Source organism: Coturnix japonica, chromosome 35 (assembly GCF_054131305.1).
Source record: "Coturnix japonica strain WE chromosome 35, WE-NBRP24, whole genome shotgun sequence".
NCBI lineage: Eukaryota > Metazoa > Chordata > Aves > Galliformes > Phasianidae > Coturnix > Coturnix japonica.
The window spans coordinates 1566613-1582407 of record NC_140697.1 but is presented as its reverse complement, the minus strand read 5'-3'; positions in this window follow the sequence as shown (position 1 = coordinate 1582407).

Below are 15795 nucleotides of genomic sequence, written 5' to 3'. Positions count from 1 at the left end.
AGCCCCACACATGTGAGGAAGGGGCTGGCTGTGCTCCACACTCACGTTATCAGACGTGATTTGCCCTTCTGTGGGGAGCCTCTGCTCTTTCCCAGCTCATCCTCCAGCGTCTGGGACTCCAGGATCTCATTCAGGCTGTTGTTGGCTGCAGGGCAGCTCCATGAAGAGCCTCCCCTCCACCGACCGGCACACAACAGCCGCTCCCACGCACTGCGGCTCAGCCAATCGGAGCCGGCGGAGCTGCCGCTGCCCGATGGGACCCCCCCCCCCCCACATATTGACCCCCCAGACGAGGAAGAGGAGGAGGAGAGCGACGAGGAGCTGCCGCAGGAGCTGACGTTGGGGCGGGGGGGCAACGCGGGGGGGGGGGGCCGGCAGTGGGGGGTGGGGGAGGGGGTGGGGCAGCATTACCCCCGGACCCCGTGGACCCCCCCCAGCCAAAGTGCTGCTCTCCGACCCCCGCGGGCTCTTTGTGCAGCCGCTGCCCTCCAGTTATAGGACCCCCCCCCCCATATTGCGCTTTGCTCACCCCCACCTCCGGAACCCCCCCCCCACTCACCACATCGCCCCCTCCCCCCCCGGGTGGGGTTATGGGGGGTGGGGTGGGGTCGACGATGTGCCGTAAGCCGCGCCGGGGTCGTGTGACAAACCCCCCCCCCCATGAAGATGAATGGGGCGCTGTCGGGGGGGGGCTCAGCCGTAAGGATAAAGCGGGGGGGTTAATGACGGGGGGGGGCAGTGCTATAGGGAACGCAACTAATCTAAGCCCCCCCCCCCCACATTAACACCCCATTGTGTGTGGGGGTGGTGGGGGTGGGGCACACAATAACCCCCCCAAAGGCCAAACAGCCCCAACACCCCCCCTCAAAGCCGCTGACTTACGCTGTGCCCCCCCTGCATGAAGGGCCCCCCCCCATCGATTGAGCCCCCCCCAATCCCATCTATAGTTGAGAGCTATGCTTTTTGTAACCCCCCCCTTTTAAAGCCCCCCCCCCCCACAATGTTGTGCACGATGTGCTGCCCCCCATGAGCCCCTGACCCCCCCCCTTAAAAGATGGGGTGGGGGGGGTGGTCTCGGACCCCCCCTCCTTTAAACGATGGGGTGGGGGGGCGGATTGTCACTGCCCCCCAACACCAAAATGGACACCCCCCTTTTAAAGGATGGGGTGGGGATGGGGGGGTGGGGGGTGAAGGTGATCTCGCCCCCCCCCCCATTAAAACGGACCCCCCACCCCTTTAAAGGATGGGTGGGGGTCGGTTACGGGCCCCCCCGGCGCTGTGTGTGTATGTGCCCCCCCCCCGTTTTGCTCCCCCCGTGGCGCAGTGTGCTGGGAAAGGATCTCTGTGTGGAGATTGCTTCTACTAGAGGTAGTTCTATAAGACTGTTATATAGAGCTGTGCAGGGCCTGTAAAGAGAGTTGAGGGGGACTCTAGTGGGCATATGGGGCTGTGGTGGGCAATAGGAGGACTAGGGGCTCTAGGGGGCTCTGAGGGTGTGTAGGGGTTGTGGATCAGGTTGGATCTTAGGAAGATGTTTTTCACTCAGAGGGTGGTGACGCACTGGAACAGGTTGCCCAAGGAGGCTGTGGATGCCCCATCCCTGCAGGCATTCAAGGCCAGGCTGGATGTGGCTCTGGGCAGCCTGGTCTGGTGGATGGCGTCCCTGCACATAGCAGGGGGTTGGAACTGGATGATTTTTGGGATCCTTTTCAACCCAGGCCATTCTATGACTGTACAGTTCCATAGTGGAACAAATATAATATGCTAACTATGTAAAACATGGAGTCAGACCTGTGTGATTTGTCCACACCAGGAGGTGATTAGAAAACAATTTGTAAGCTACAAAGCTGCTTGCTGGAAAGGAAAAGAAAATAAAACTACAAGAAAAAGGGAAATCATTTCTTCCTGAAAATAGGAAGAATTATAGATCTGACATGAAATTTGAGTGAAGCTCCTGATTTTATGAAGCTATTCCCATTATTTTCTTGGTGCTGTGTTTCCCAAATGAGTGGTTTCTGGCTCTGCTGCAGCACCAGTCTGCATGTGAACATCAACTCTGTTCACCATCTGGGAAGATTAGGACTTCCCTTCTCCTACCAGCACCACTGAATTACAGTTACTCAGTGGTTAAACAAAGGAATCCTTATAGAAGGGTTTACAGCTGTCCTGTTGTCTGAAGTGCTTGGGGCATTCTGATGCTATTAAGCTCTATGTATTAACAAGTTAAAAAAGAAAAGGTAGGCATCTGATTGTTGTGACAGTTTCTAAGCGATTTGGAAAGCTGTACCACCCAACCACTCCTTCTATTTGATGGAGGTGACAAAGCTCAGTTTAATTTCTGACTGCTGTTTAAATTCTGAAGCTCGAGCTGGTTCCTGGAGCAGAAAAAGCTCGGAAGCTGTCCCTCCTACAAGCAGGCACCTCTGAGCAAAATATGACATCTCAGTTTCTGATGGTAAGGTCAGGAGATCTGATTCCAGCATCTAGCTTTTGGCTTAATACTGTGTTAGTGGGACCTTTGGCATCTAGCACTTAATGATCTTGAAGGTTTCTTCCAACCCAAACCCTCCCATGATCCTATGATTCTGTGATTTCATTCAGGTTTATTGAGATGAGTTCTCCTGAATGTGCTGTTCTCCATATGATTATAATTGGAGTCCAGATGGGTGACTGAAACCAGACACCAAACTTTCTGATGGCCAAAATTAAATGAAATCAATCCTTTACTGTGTCAGTAGTCTGTAACTAGAGCCCATCAGGTAATTCCCAGCCTCCTGCCTGTATCAGTGGCTGCACACAGTGAAAAAGTCTGATGGGATTTTAACCTCTAAAATGTTCCAAAGCAACCAGAGGGTGAATATATTCACTATGTAAATACCTGCAGGAATAAGCTTGTCATGTATGTCCTCAGGTACCACAGTAGTTAATGGTGGGACTCAGTAGGTCATGCTGAAAGTTGAGTCTGCTGATTTTGAAGGTCTTTTGAAGGTCTTTTCCAGCCTACATGACCTTATGCTAATATTTCTGAAATTTATTTCTGTTCAGCTCCCAGAAAACCTCCCACCCAGCCCCCAACTGACCCCGTGGTGAAAAATAAAACAGAAACCTCAGTGACGCTGGCATGGTCCCCTCCGAAGATGCACCGCCCCATTCCAGTCGATGGCTACACTGTGGAATGCAAGAAACTAACTGGCTTCACCTGGGTGAGGTGCCACGAGTCTCATGTCCCCGTCCCAGAGTTCACGGTGAGCAATCTGTCTGAAGAGGCTGATGATCAGTTCCGAGTGTCTGCAGTCAATGCGCATGGACAGAGCCCGTCTCTGGAATTCCCAGGGAGCGTGCACCTTGGTAAGCACAAAAACCCCAATGGAAATGGGTCAGTGTGTGCTGAGCAGCTGTGTTGGTTCCCTAAAGATGCTTCCTTTGACTTTAAGGTTAGCAGTGCATTAACACACCAAAGGCTTTCCTTTATTCCTAGTTCTCCTATCTCCTATCAACCTCCAGCTACCACTAAAGTGATACGAGTTGTTTCTGTGACAGAGACATGAATTTCCTTATCTTTTGATATCTCACATGTGCAAGAGGCAGAACTTTCTGTAACAGATCTTAAGCACAGAAGTGCTTCTTCTAGCACTCATGCAAAGGGAGAAGTAGAAATGTACCTATGATTTAATCTTCCATCTCTAAATGAGATACCAGACTTGCATCTAAAGAGCATTAAGACATACATGTTCTTCCTCAGACCCAGTCCTGGCTGTGAAATCCCCCCTAACAACTGGTGAAGCTGTACCTGGAGGGGATGCCATGTTTACTATTGACCTTACAACAACGTGCAAGCATGCCAGCTGATGAATGTCTGCAGTTCACAGCTATTGGCCAGTGCATTCAGTCACCAGGTTTACCACTGCATGACCATAGAGCAGTACTTTCAGCTGCAGGTTCAGACAGCCTTTCTGATTGCACTGGAATAGTTTAGAAGTAGGGGAGCAATCATTCCAATAATACCTCTATCAATCAGCTTTGCATGACAAAGTAGAACAAATAAACATTCATGATGGGAGGACCTGTTTGTCATTGGGTGGAAACCTCTGCAGAAGCATGTTTAGAGCATTATTAATCAGTAGAAGGAGATGTTTGGTTGATTTTTACTTAGTAAATCCAGCAAGAAGACCAAATGAAATATCGTGAATTGCTCAGCACTGACACAATGATGAGTGCAGGAACAGAAGGTGATACTTTTTCAGAGATGTTGCAGCAAACATTGACCACGTTAGCCTGATCTAAATTGAAATAACGAGGCCTTTGCTCCTGACAGGTGCTGCAGTGAGATTTACCAAGAAGAGCAAAGATGTAGAAAAGATCTGCGCTTGGCTGCGTGAGGAAGCCAAACTGCAGGCTGAGCTTTCAGACACAGGCGCTACTGTGGAGTGGATGAAGGATGGGAAGGAGCTCAAGGCCAGTGAAAATTATGAACTGCAAATTGTGGGGAAGAAACACACCCTGAAAATTCACAACGACTCAATGGATGATGCTGCAAGTTATCAGTGCATCTGTGAGGGGGATAAAATGCTCTATCAGCTTTCAGTGAAAGGTATGTGACAGTCTGGGCTGTCCTCTTCCTGCCCAGGGCCAGCAGACTGCATTCACCTGACTCCCCGACAGTCCAGCTGTTGTCAGACAGCATCTGGGGTGTTTTCAGTGGCTGTTTTGACTTGAACTGGCCAATCTGCTTTGTAGAGCCATTTGATTTCTGTGTTCTGTCCTGTGATTCGTCCCTAAGATATAGAGGAAATCAAGGGAAAGACAGGAAAAAGAGCATCCCAGCCTTCCTGCTCTTCTGTCAGGGTGGCCACAAGAGATGATGTCAACATCTCTTTTTGTAGCAGTGATCCCAAATGTAGAAAACACCTGTGAAGAGTCACAGGGACTAAATTGATGGAGAGCAGAACTTCCTGCCAAGGCTTGTCAGCTAGTCTTAATTTTGCTTTTCTTCTCTCTCTTTGTCATGTTAGCATAATATTTCATACTGGCAGGTCTGCCCATAGAATTAACTGGCACAGGCTGCCCAGGTAGGTGGTGGGATCCCTGGAGGTGTTCAGGAGCTGTCGAGATGTGGCCCTGATGGATGTTATCAGGGGGCATGGTGGGGTGGGTTGGGGTTGGAATCAAAGGAGGACCCCCATGTATTTCATCGGGAAGCACTACTGGTAATAAGACCTTTGGAGCAAATCCTGGTAGGGCCACGCTCAGCTGGTCCAGTCTGGAGGCTGTTTCTCCTTACTGCAGTATCTGCAGTGAAAACCAGCAGCTGCTTTTGTGTGGTTGGGCTCACATCCAGCAGTGGTGACGGGACTACAATGATAAGAGACAGTTCCTGAAAAAATGAATGAAATTTGACTGTATGATAGGATGGAGTTAAATGTATTGACAGGATCTCAGTCATCCCAGTGTCCATCAGCTGGCTCTCGAGCTCCTAAATACAGGCATTCTGTAGAACGTTGTTGAATTTGTATTATACATGCGTGTTCTTGGAACTGCAGAACAAATGCATGCATAATCCAGACTTTGATTTTAGCAGCTCTGACTGCGCTGTCTCAACAGACCCAACTCAGTTGTGTGCGCTGTTCTGAAATGATATGTTAACAAGAAGTTGGAAAACAAGCTCAATTACCCTCAGTAAAATAGGACCGTGGACTTAGGCTTGAACTTTTGGCTAAGACAGTGGTGAGATTTTGAATCTTTGAAGTCAATTATTCCACTGTGTGTTAATAAGGGCCAGTTTTATCATCTAACTTTTGCACTCCAATTAATTTCCATAAAGGAATTCTTTTTTTTCTTTTTTCTTTTCAGTCCTAAGTGATATCTCTATCTTTTAGGCTTGATTTGTTTGCCAGGGGGTTACAGTGCAGTAATAGATACCCCCTCCATTGATTTCCTTCTAGTTTGCTTGTTCCAATTCTTTCCTCAGTTTTCCTATTTTAGACATTTTCTTGAAGCCTTGGGCTTCTTCCTTTGGCTCTGTCCCCTGTACAGTGTACGTCCTTCAACTTGTGGAGATAAGGTAATCTGGTACGTGGTTTATAAAAGCTGCCAATTTGCCAGCTTCTGAATTAGAATCTAGCAATTAGAACTAGGATTAAACGTGCACGTTTGATCTTATGATAAATGAATGCCTCATGGTCACCAATGTCCCTGCAGTTCTTTACCATCATATGTATTTTGTGTCTTCATATTTTGTTTCCGCACTGGCAAACTTCGTAATCAAAGAGACAAGTGGAGGAGTAATCAGGGCCGTTGCTGGAAAACAAGCTGAATTTGTTTCTGAGACCTCTGAAGCCAATGTCATGGTGAAGTGGTACAAAAATGGCAAAGAAATCAAGACCAGTAAGAAATTCACAATGGAAGATAAAGGGAAACTGCATAAGCTTGTGGCTTCAGCTGTAACGAAAGAAGACGAGGGAACATACATCTACACAATTGGAGATGACACTCTGATTTTTGATTGGAAAGTCTCAGGTAAGTTTGTGAGGCAAACATAGGATCACAATCCATGTAAAGCACTTCAGACTTAATTCATTTTATTTGTCCAACGCTGTGGGTTTCCAGTATTTAGGACAAAGATTGCATAGCTCTATTGAAGCAATTCTGACCTTCCTGTTGTCCCTATGCAAATCCACAGTATGAGCAAATAATGTAACTGTGTTGTGATGAATTCAAGACAGCCTTAGCTCCAGCTGGGGCTGGAGTCACGACTTGAGCCCTGACATCTGGGCTTCATTCATCTAGTTCATGTATTGCCTCAGCACTTACATCATCTTTAAACCTATGACTGAAATGGTCCTAAGTTATTAGCATGGGAATCCTGTCTCCTCTTTGGACAAATTAAACTCCACATTTGGAGAGTTGAGTGTCTCCTGCTGTACCCGAAGGACATTGTGATCTCTGAGGTGTCTCCCTGAGGTGCTGTAAGCACAGCCATTAGCTCATAGTGCAAGTAAAGCACTGTTAGGTCAAGCCTGGAGGAGTAATGCTTGTCACTGACATGTTCCTGTTCAGGGTGGAGCTGGAGGGTAAAATAACACAAGAAATTGTCATTGAAATTCAATATCTGTGAAATTCAGCTGGTTGCATTCACAGAACCTGGCGTTAAGATCTGTTTTCTGTTTTATATCTTGAGCCTATTTTCCATAACCCAGTCCTCATTTATGAACTGAAGCTCTACTGAAAGCCTTTCGCTGTGTATGCTCATGCTGCAGTGCAGCGCTTGTGACCTTTAACAGCACATTCACGTTCCTCTGATCACAGGATCCTTACGGTTGATTAAGACCCTCTAGTCCGACTGCTCACCCATCACCACCGTGATGCTCACCATCAGCTTAGCTAAAAACTCAGCAGAGATGATAGATCAAGCACAACACTGGATTTGGGGTGGCTAGAGATTCCTAAGATATTGAAGGATTGCTTGCAGGTGGTGTTGGTTCAGGTATTCACCCTGCATCCCACCTGCTGTTCTGTTTGGTTGAGAATCATGCATTCTGCAATTTCACTTTGTAATTCAAAGACCCTGGCTTTATCTGTTGAAAAACTGATCTAAAACAAGCCAAGAAGACTCCGTTGGAACTGGTTGATGCAGAACAAAGGCATCCCCAAAGGACAAGTTGCACTGTTTGATGAACATTATTGGATGAGAGCTAAGCTAAGATTTAAAAAGTTCTGGGGCTGTCTCTGAGCATCAAATACAGAGGAAGCCTGCATGATTCCCTGAGAATGGATACCTCCTACTTTGGTGTAGGGTTAAGGGAACACTAGCAGTAACTCCTATCACAAAATGTCGCATGGCTCAGACAAAATGCCATCAAGAGGGCTTAATTAGGAGCACCAAATGGTCGCAAGATGGTCTTAGGGCAGGGAAGTAATCTATCTATGTGATATTGATTGATGCTATTAGTTCTTAACAGCTTGACTCTAGAAGGACTGTTGTTCTTTGGTCACCTAGTTATAAAAGAATAAATGGCTCCTGTCTATTACAATTTTTAACGCATTTTTTGTTCACTGATGCCATAAATGTTCCTGGCATAGTAATTGGCCTTGGTATATTCAGTGACTGAAAGCAACAGTTGTTGCTCTAAGAAATGCAGTACAAAGCTAGGTCTGCCTGTAGCTGACAGCCATCAGCTTGCTCCTCAGGCAGGTTCTGTCTGTGTATGGGAGATCACAATGTGAACCACTGATTGATCAGCTGAGGCAAGTGTGGGGTCAGCTGTGGGAGCACAGGTGAAAGTTATGTAGCTGTGCTCCCTGGAGGGGTGGAGTTCGACTCCACCTCCTCTGAGACCTCATTTAAGGGCTGACCCTCACTGAGGCAGCATCTCTTGGAGATTGCTCACCAGGGAGGATCACCTCAGCTCTGGTGAGTTCCCTTTTCCTTATATCTTCTGTATTTCTACCATTTTACTTGTAATTGCTATCCTTGTTAATACCAGCATAGTTATTGCCAATACATTTGGCAAGCCAGGCAGGAGCCACTGACTTGGCATCTAGAAATATAAGGAGAAAAAAAAATGTCCTTTGTGTGGAAAATCTTTAATTGGTACAAGGGGGAGAAGACCACCCCCTTAGGGACATGCCTTCCTGGACAAATTCCAGGTTTTGAGGCGTCCCCATATTACCAATTAGCAACAATTATTGAACAATGGGGCCCTTTAAGAGTACCAAATAACATGGACGCCTATTGTCTAACTGATTACTTTCTAGGACTACAAAAAGATATCTTAATTACAAAAGAAAAGCGAATGGCTGCATCTATGGCAGCCTGGCCATTATTAAATGCTTTAAATCGGGCAGAGATAAAATCAAACAACATTGCACATGAAAATGAATTGTTAAAGGCCCGTATTGAAAAATTAGAGGGTGAGATCAATCTATTGACAGGAAAAAAACCGTCATTTTCTTCCTCCAACCCTCAAATTAGATACATTTCATTTAATGACGATCAAGATCCTGAAGAAATGAATCAAAATAAGATCACTAAATCTGATCTAGAAAAACCATCTGAGACGGACTCACTAGAAGTCCGTCCAGTAATAACTCAAAAAACAAAGAAAATTCAAGATCGACCAGCAGGAGTGCCTCCTGATCAATGGCCCCCTGCCGAATCTGTTTTACATGTAACAGCCCGTCCATATACACCTACTGAACTCATGGACCTAGTGCAACGATTTAGGCAAAGGCCAAGGGAAAGTGTTCCGGCTTGGTTATTACGGTTATGGGATTCAGGGGCAGATAGTGTACTGGTTAGTGGCCCCGAAGTATCTAAGTTGGCCACAATAACAGTACATCCTGCCCTTCGGCAGAGACTGTATGCTGGGACTCAGTTCCCTGAAGAAAACCATTCAATTGTAGAATGGATAATGGCTGCTTGCCGCATGGTGTGGACAAATAAAACTGACATGCCAGTAAACACAGGGATGTGGTCTTCTATGGAAGACCTTCAAAATTATATACGCGAATTAGGTATGAGAGAGGCTATCTACGAAGACACATTCGATAGCCCTGATATGGTTAAATTTTCTGCGGGAATGAGGGACCTAATTTTACAGCAAGCACCCTCTCATATGTATGGAACCTTGGTTTCCATACTTAATCCAGTAGTATCCGCAGAGGCAGTAGTCCAACAAGCCGCCCAATTGGTAGCAGACCTCGGAGAAACTGAGCGTTTACGAGCTAAGCGCAATATCAGGGTGATTGAGGATGCCGAGGCTTTTCCAATAGTGCGAGCCAGAAGATCGGCCCCGCGAACTTCTCGGGCAGGACCTGTTAGGGTATCCCGGAAACAAATGTTTAATGATCTGCTCCGGGCAGGCGTTCAGTTTTCAAAAATTGATGGGCAGCCCAATCAGGTTCTCCTTCAGTTGTGGAAGCAACTGAAGGATGAACAAAAATTTTAGAATAAACCCAAAAGGCCAGGGATAAGATTTATAGAGCGGCGACCAACAACAACATGGAATTTAGAAGATTTTATAGTTCCAAATAGGAAAAAGAAGCCACCTCAGGTGCCTCGGGTTACGACACCGGAGGTATCGGAGGTAAAAGACTTGAATCTGGCTCAGTTCATGGCTTGACGAGGGATGTCAGTCCTCCTAGGGCCTCTAGACGGGACCGGAGGCCCTATGTGGAACTGACGATATACTGGTCCCGAAAGAATATACAGAAGGTTATGGCCCTAGTTGATACCGGGGCAGAGACATCTATAATATATGGAGACCCAACTAAATTTAAAGGTAATAGAGTGATGATTGGAGGTTTTGGGGGACAAACCATTCCGGTCACCCAAACCTGGGTAAAACTGGGGGTCGGGCGTCTTCCACCACGGGAGTACAAGGTATCCATTGCCCCAATTCCAGAGTATATATTAGGAATTGATATCCTGTGGGGTCTGGCTCTCCATACAACAGTGGGAGAGTTCCGATTGCGGCAGAGATGCATTAGTATCCGGGCAATCCAGACAATATTGAGAGGCCATGCAAAACATGAGCCTATTTGTTTGCCGAAGCCACGCCGGATTACTAATGTGAAACAGTACAGACTCCCGGGTGGGCAGGATGAAATAACAAAGACGGTGCAGGAATTAGAAAGAGTGGGTATTATAAGGCCTGCACATAGCCCATATAACTCCCCAATATGGCCAGTGCGAAAACCGGATGGAACATGGAGGATGACATGAGACTACAGGGAATTAAATAAGGTCACGCCACCTGTTCATGCGGCTGTACCCAATATTGCCTCCCTAATGGACACACTAAGCAGGGAAATCAAAACATATCACTGTGTCTTGGATTTGGCGAATGCATTCTTCAGTATTCCAATCAGTGAAGAATCGCAAGATCAGTTTGCATTTACATGGGAAGGGAGGCAATGGACTTTCCAGGTCCTACCCCAGGGGTACGTACATTCGCCCACTTTTTGTCATAATTTAGTGGCACGTGATCTGGCTAAGTGGGAAAAGCCAAATAATGTCAATTTATATCATTATATTGATGACCTCCTGTTAACATCCGATTCGTTAGAGGCGGTGAGACAAGCAGCAGATTTGTTGATAGCTTACCTGCAGAAAAGAGGGTGGGCTATAAACCCACAGAAGGTGCAAGGTCCGGGGCTATCTGTAAAATTCCTGGGAGTAATTTGGTCCGGGAAAACCAAAGTACTACCCAGTGCGGTAGTAGATAAAGTCCAAGCGTTTCCAGTCCCTACAACATCAAAACAATTGCAAGAATGTTTGGGTATATTGGGGTATTGGCGCTCCTTTATACCTCATTTAGCTCAGCTATTAAGGCCATTATACAAGCTTACAAAGAAGGGTCAATCATGGAATTGGGGAAAGATAGAACAGGATGCTTTCCAACAGGCAAAACTGGCAGTTAAACAAGCTCAGGCGTTGGGTATATTTGATCCGACCCTCCCAGCTGAACTAGATGTTCATGTTACTCAAGATGGTTTTGGCTGGGGCCTGTGGCAACGCCAGAGTTCTGTTCGAACCCCCATTGGATTCTGGTCTCAGGTTTGGCACGGAGCAGAAGAACGATATAGCATGATTGAGAAACAGTTATTGGCTGCCTATTCGGCATTACAAGCAGTAGAGCCGATAACGCAAACAGCAGAGGTCATAGTTAAGACTTCATTACCAATCCAGGGGTGGGTGAGAGATTTGACTCACCTTCCTAAGACGGGGGTGGCCCAAGCACAAACGGTGGCACGATGGGTCGCCTATCTAAGCCAGAGAAGCAGTCTGTCTTCATCTCCACTTAAAGAAGAACTACAGAAGATCCTAGGCCCAGTGACGTATCACAGTGATACATCAAAAGAACCGATGGTTGCTCCACCAGAGAAGAGTCCCGTTCAGGAAGGAAGATATCCTATTCCTGAAGATGCCTGGTATACGGATGGGTCCAGCAGAGGCAACCCGAGCAAGTGGCGAGCAATAGCATACCATCCCTCTACTGAGACCATCTGGTTTGATGAGGGGGATGGTCAAAGCAGCCAATGGGCAGAATTGCGAGCCGTGTGGATGGTTATAACTAAAGAACCTGGTGACGGCGTCCTGAACATCTGTACAGATAGTTGGGCTGTGTACCGGGGGCTCACTCTGTGGATTACGCAATGGGCTACCCAGGAATGGACTATCCACGCCCGACCGATTTGGGGTAAAGACATGTGGGTAGACATTTGGAATACGGTCAAACACAGGACAGTATGTGTCTACCATGTCTCTGGTCATCAACCCTTGCAGTCACCAGGAAATGATGAAGCTGACACACTGGCCCGAATCCGATGGATTGAGAATTCACAATCTGAAAATATTGCCCGTTGGTTACATCAGAAGCTACGGCATGCTGGACAGAAGATAATGTGGGCAGCTGCTAAAGCATGGGGGCTGCCTGTACAACTATCTGATATCGTTCAAGCATGTCAGGATTGCGATGCTTGCTCAAAGATGAGGCCGAGACCGTTGCCTGAAACAACATCCCACATTGCTAGAGGATATAGTCCTCTTCAGAGATGGCAGGTCGACTACATTGGGCCCCTCCCTCGGTCTGAGGGGGCGAGATATGCCCTGACCTGCGTTGACACTGTAAGTGGACTGCTGCAAGCCTATCCTGTACCAAAGGCAAATCAAGCATACACAATTAAGGCACTTACTAAACTGATGTCTGCATACGGGACACCTCAAGTTATCGAGAGTGACCAAGGGACTCACTTCACTGGAGCGATGATACAGCGCTGGGCAGAAGAAAACAACATTGAATGGCGATTCCACCTGCCATATAACCCAACAGGGGCAGGCCTTATTGAACGTTATAATGGTATCCTTAAGGCTGCCCTGAAAACAGACTCTCAGTCCCTGCAGGGGTGGACAAAAAGATTATATGAAACCGTGCGGGACCTGAATGAAAGACCTCGGGATGGCAGACCCAGTGCCCTGAAAATGTTACAAACTATATGGGCCTCCCCTCTTAGGATCCAAATTACAGGCACCGATAATAAGGTAAAACCGCAGGTTGGTACTGAAAATAATCTTCTGCTCCCTGCCCCTGAGAATTTAGAACCGGGAATCCATAAGATAAATTGGCCTTGGAAGGTGCAGGTAGGACCCAAATGGTGTGGCCTACTTGCACCTTGGGGGAGATTATTGGAGGTGGGAGGTTCAGTCACCCCCTCGGTGATAGGTACATGGCCTACTGACATCGTGGTCAATACTCCGGCCTTTATTGCTAAAGGAACACCTATTATGTCCCTATGGCAGATCAAGACTCCTACTCTGGTGCCAGATATAGTTATACAGCCACAGATATCTGACCAGAGGGTATGGTATCGGAGGCCGGGACATAATCCAGTACAAGCAGAAGTATTGACCCAAGATAAGAATACGGCCTGTATCTTGCCCTGGAGGGCGGATCTTCCCCTCCTAGTACCCTTGAAACATCTATATTACTCCCCTTAAGATTGATTCTAAGCCTCTAGGACCATTAATCTGGACTGATGAAAAGCAGACGGACCTGCACTTCAAGATGATTTGTCTCCGGTAACATCTATCAAGCACTGGCCCATGGAAGATCATAAACACCCATCCAATCATCATCATTTGAATAATATCAACATCTAATGCGACGGGAGATTGTATCAGCGTCGTGATTGGGTCTCTGTAATAAGGGGAACTCACCTAATCATTGGTTCACGTTGTGAAGGGGTGGAGTGTATGGGAGATCACAATGTGAACCACTGATTGATCAGCTGAGGCAAGTGTGGGGTCAGCTGTGGGAGCACAGGTGAAAGTTATGTAGCTGTGCTCCCTGGAGGGGTGGAGTTCGACTCCACCTCCTCTGAGACCTCATTTAAGGGCTGACCCTCACTGAGGCAGCATCTCTTGGAGATCGCTCACCAGGGAGGATCGCCTCAGCTCTGGTGAGTTCCCTTTTCCTTATATCTTCTGTATTTCTACCATTTTGCTTGTAATTGCTATCCTTGTTAATACCAGCATAGTTATTGCCAATACAGTCTGGATGGAATGAAGGGCATGAAATACTGATGTGCTCATCAAACGCTGCTTGTTAGCTTAGAGACAAGGTGTTGAATTGGTTTGTTCATGTATTGCAAACAGGTTACTTAGCTGCCTTCATTTTAGCTTCAGAAGAACATGTGCAGAATACAGAATTGATTAGAAGAAATAAGAACTGTCTGCATAGAACTTACTCTTTCCTTACACAGGAGAATCAAGCACACGTTTGTATGTGAGTACCTCTAGAGGTGAAACTTGATCCCCCAGATGTAATGAGCAGAGACATTACAATCAGTTCTAACTGTATCTTCATGCTGTGCTGAATAAGCCTGAGTCAGGATGTAAACCACTTTCTCTTTTTTTCTTCAGATGAAGCCATTAATTTTGTCAGCAAGTCCAAAACGACTCCAGAAATATCAGTCCGTCCTTCTGAAGACCTGGAGCTGGTGTGTGAGGTGTCAGCTGCAAGCGGAGCTGTCGTATAGAAGAAAGATCAAATAGAGGTGAAGCAGGACCAGAGGACAACCATCATCTCCCAGGGGACGCACCGCAAGCTCATGGTCAAAAATGTGACCCTGAAAGACCAAGGGAGCTACAGCTGTGAAACAAAAGATGACAAAGCAACATTCCAAGTGAAAGTCAGAGGTGAGAAAATGCTTGGAATCCCAGAGATAAAGGAACACTTCATTTTGTGTGTCTTGCATTTGGAGGATCAACTTACAGCCTCTCTGGTGCAAAACATTTTGGCTATAGGACTTTCTTTGTCATCTAGTGTCATAGCAACACTTTTCTACATGTGCTTTTCCATCCAGGAATGAATTACTGCAACAAACAATAGGCAAGGAGGGTAACTTGTGCAGCTCTTGTAGTCAGCTGGTGTCTGCAGGGTTACAGTGCAAGAGCACACCAGGCATGCAAGGAGTGAGAAAAGGGGAGGTGTTTGATGAGATCTGGTTACAAAATTTGAATGACACAATGAGGTGGAAAATGCCACTAATCAGACTCATAAATGGCCTGGGTTGCAAAGGCCCACAGTGCTCATCCAGTTCCAACCCCCTTCTTCCTATGTGCAGGGTTGCCAAGCAGCAGCCCAGGCTGCCCAGAACCACATCGAGCCTGGCCTTGAATGCCTGCAGGGATGGAGCATCCACAGTCTCCTTGGGCAACCTGTTCTAGAGGGCCATTCCCTTCTGATTTACTGGAAATGTAGAGAGACATCAGAAGAAACAAAGAGAAGGGAGGAGGTTCAGCAGTGCATGCAGGTGTTCTAAATCTCATGTCCAAATCTGCTATCAGACTGCGAAATGTTTAGATTTATGATATGATATGAAATGATATGCCTATTCATTTCCCAAGGCAAAATAGAGGGGAAAGTATTTTCCTGTCTTAATGAGGCATCATGATGGTCCCTGTGAAGGGCAAGTATAATGAAAATGGGGAACTGGAGTAAGCTCTGCAGCAGACTACAGCAAAATGGTGTGACTGTTGTGATGTCCCTGCAGAGAAAGAAGACGTGTTTACAAACATGGACAAGGTACAAAAGGAGGTGAAGGCTGCACTGACTCAAAATGCCACGCTGAGCTGTGAGGTGGCCCAGGAGAAGATGGAGGTGAAGTGGTACAAGGAGGGGAAACTGATCACCTCGAGCAAGAAGTTCAAGGTGGAGTCAGAGGGCAAACAGTGTCGGCTGGTGGTGATCCAGGTAGAGAAGAAAGATGCAGGGGAGTACAGCTGCGAGGCTG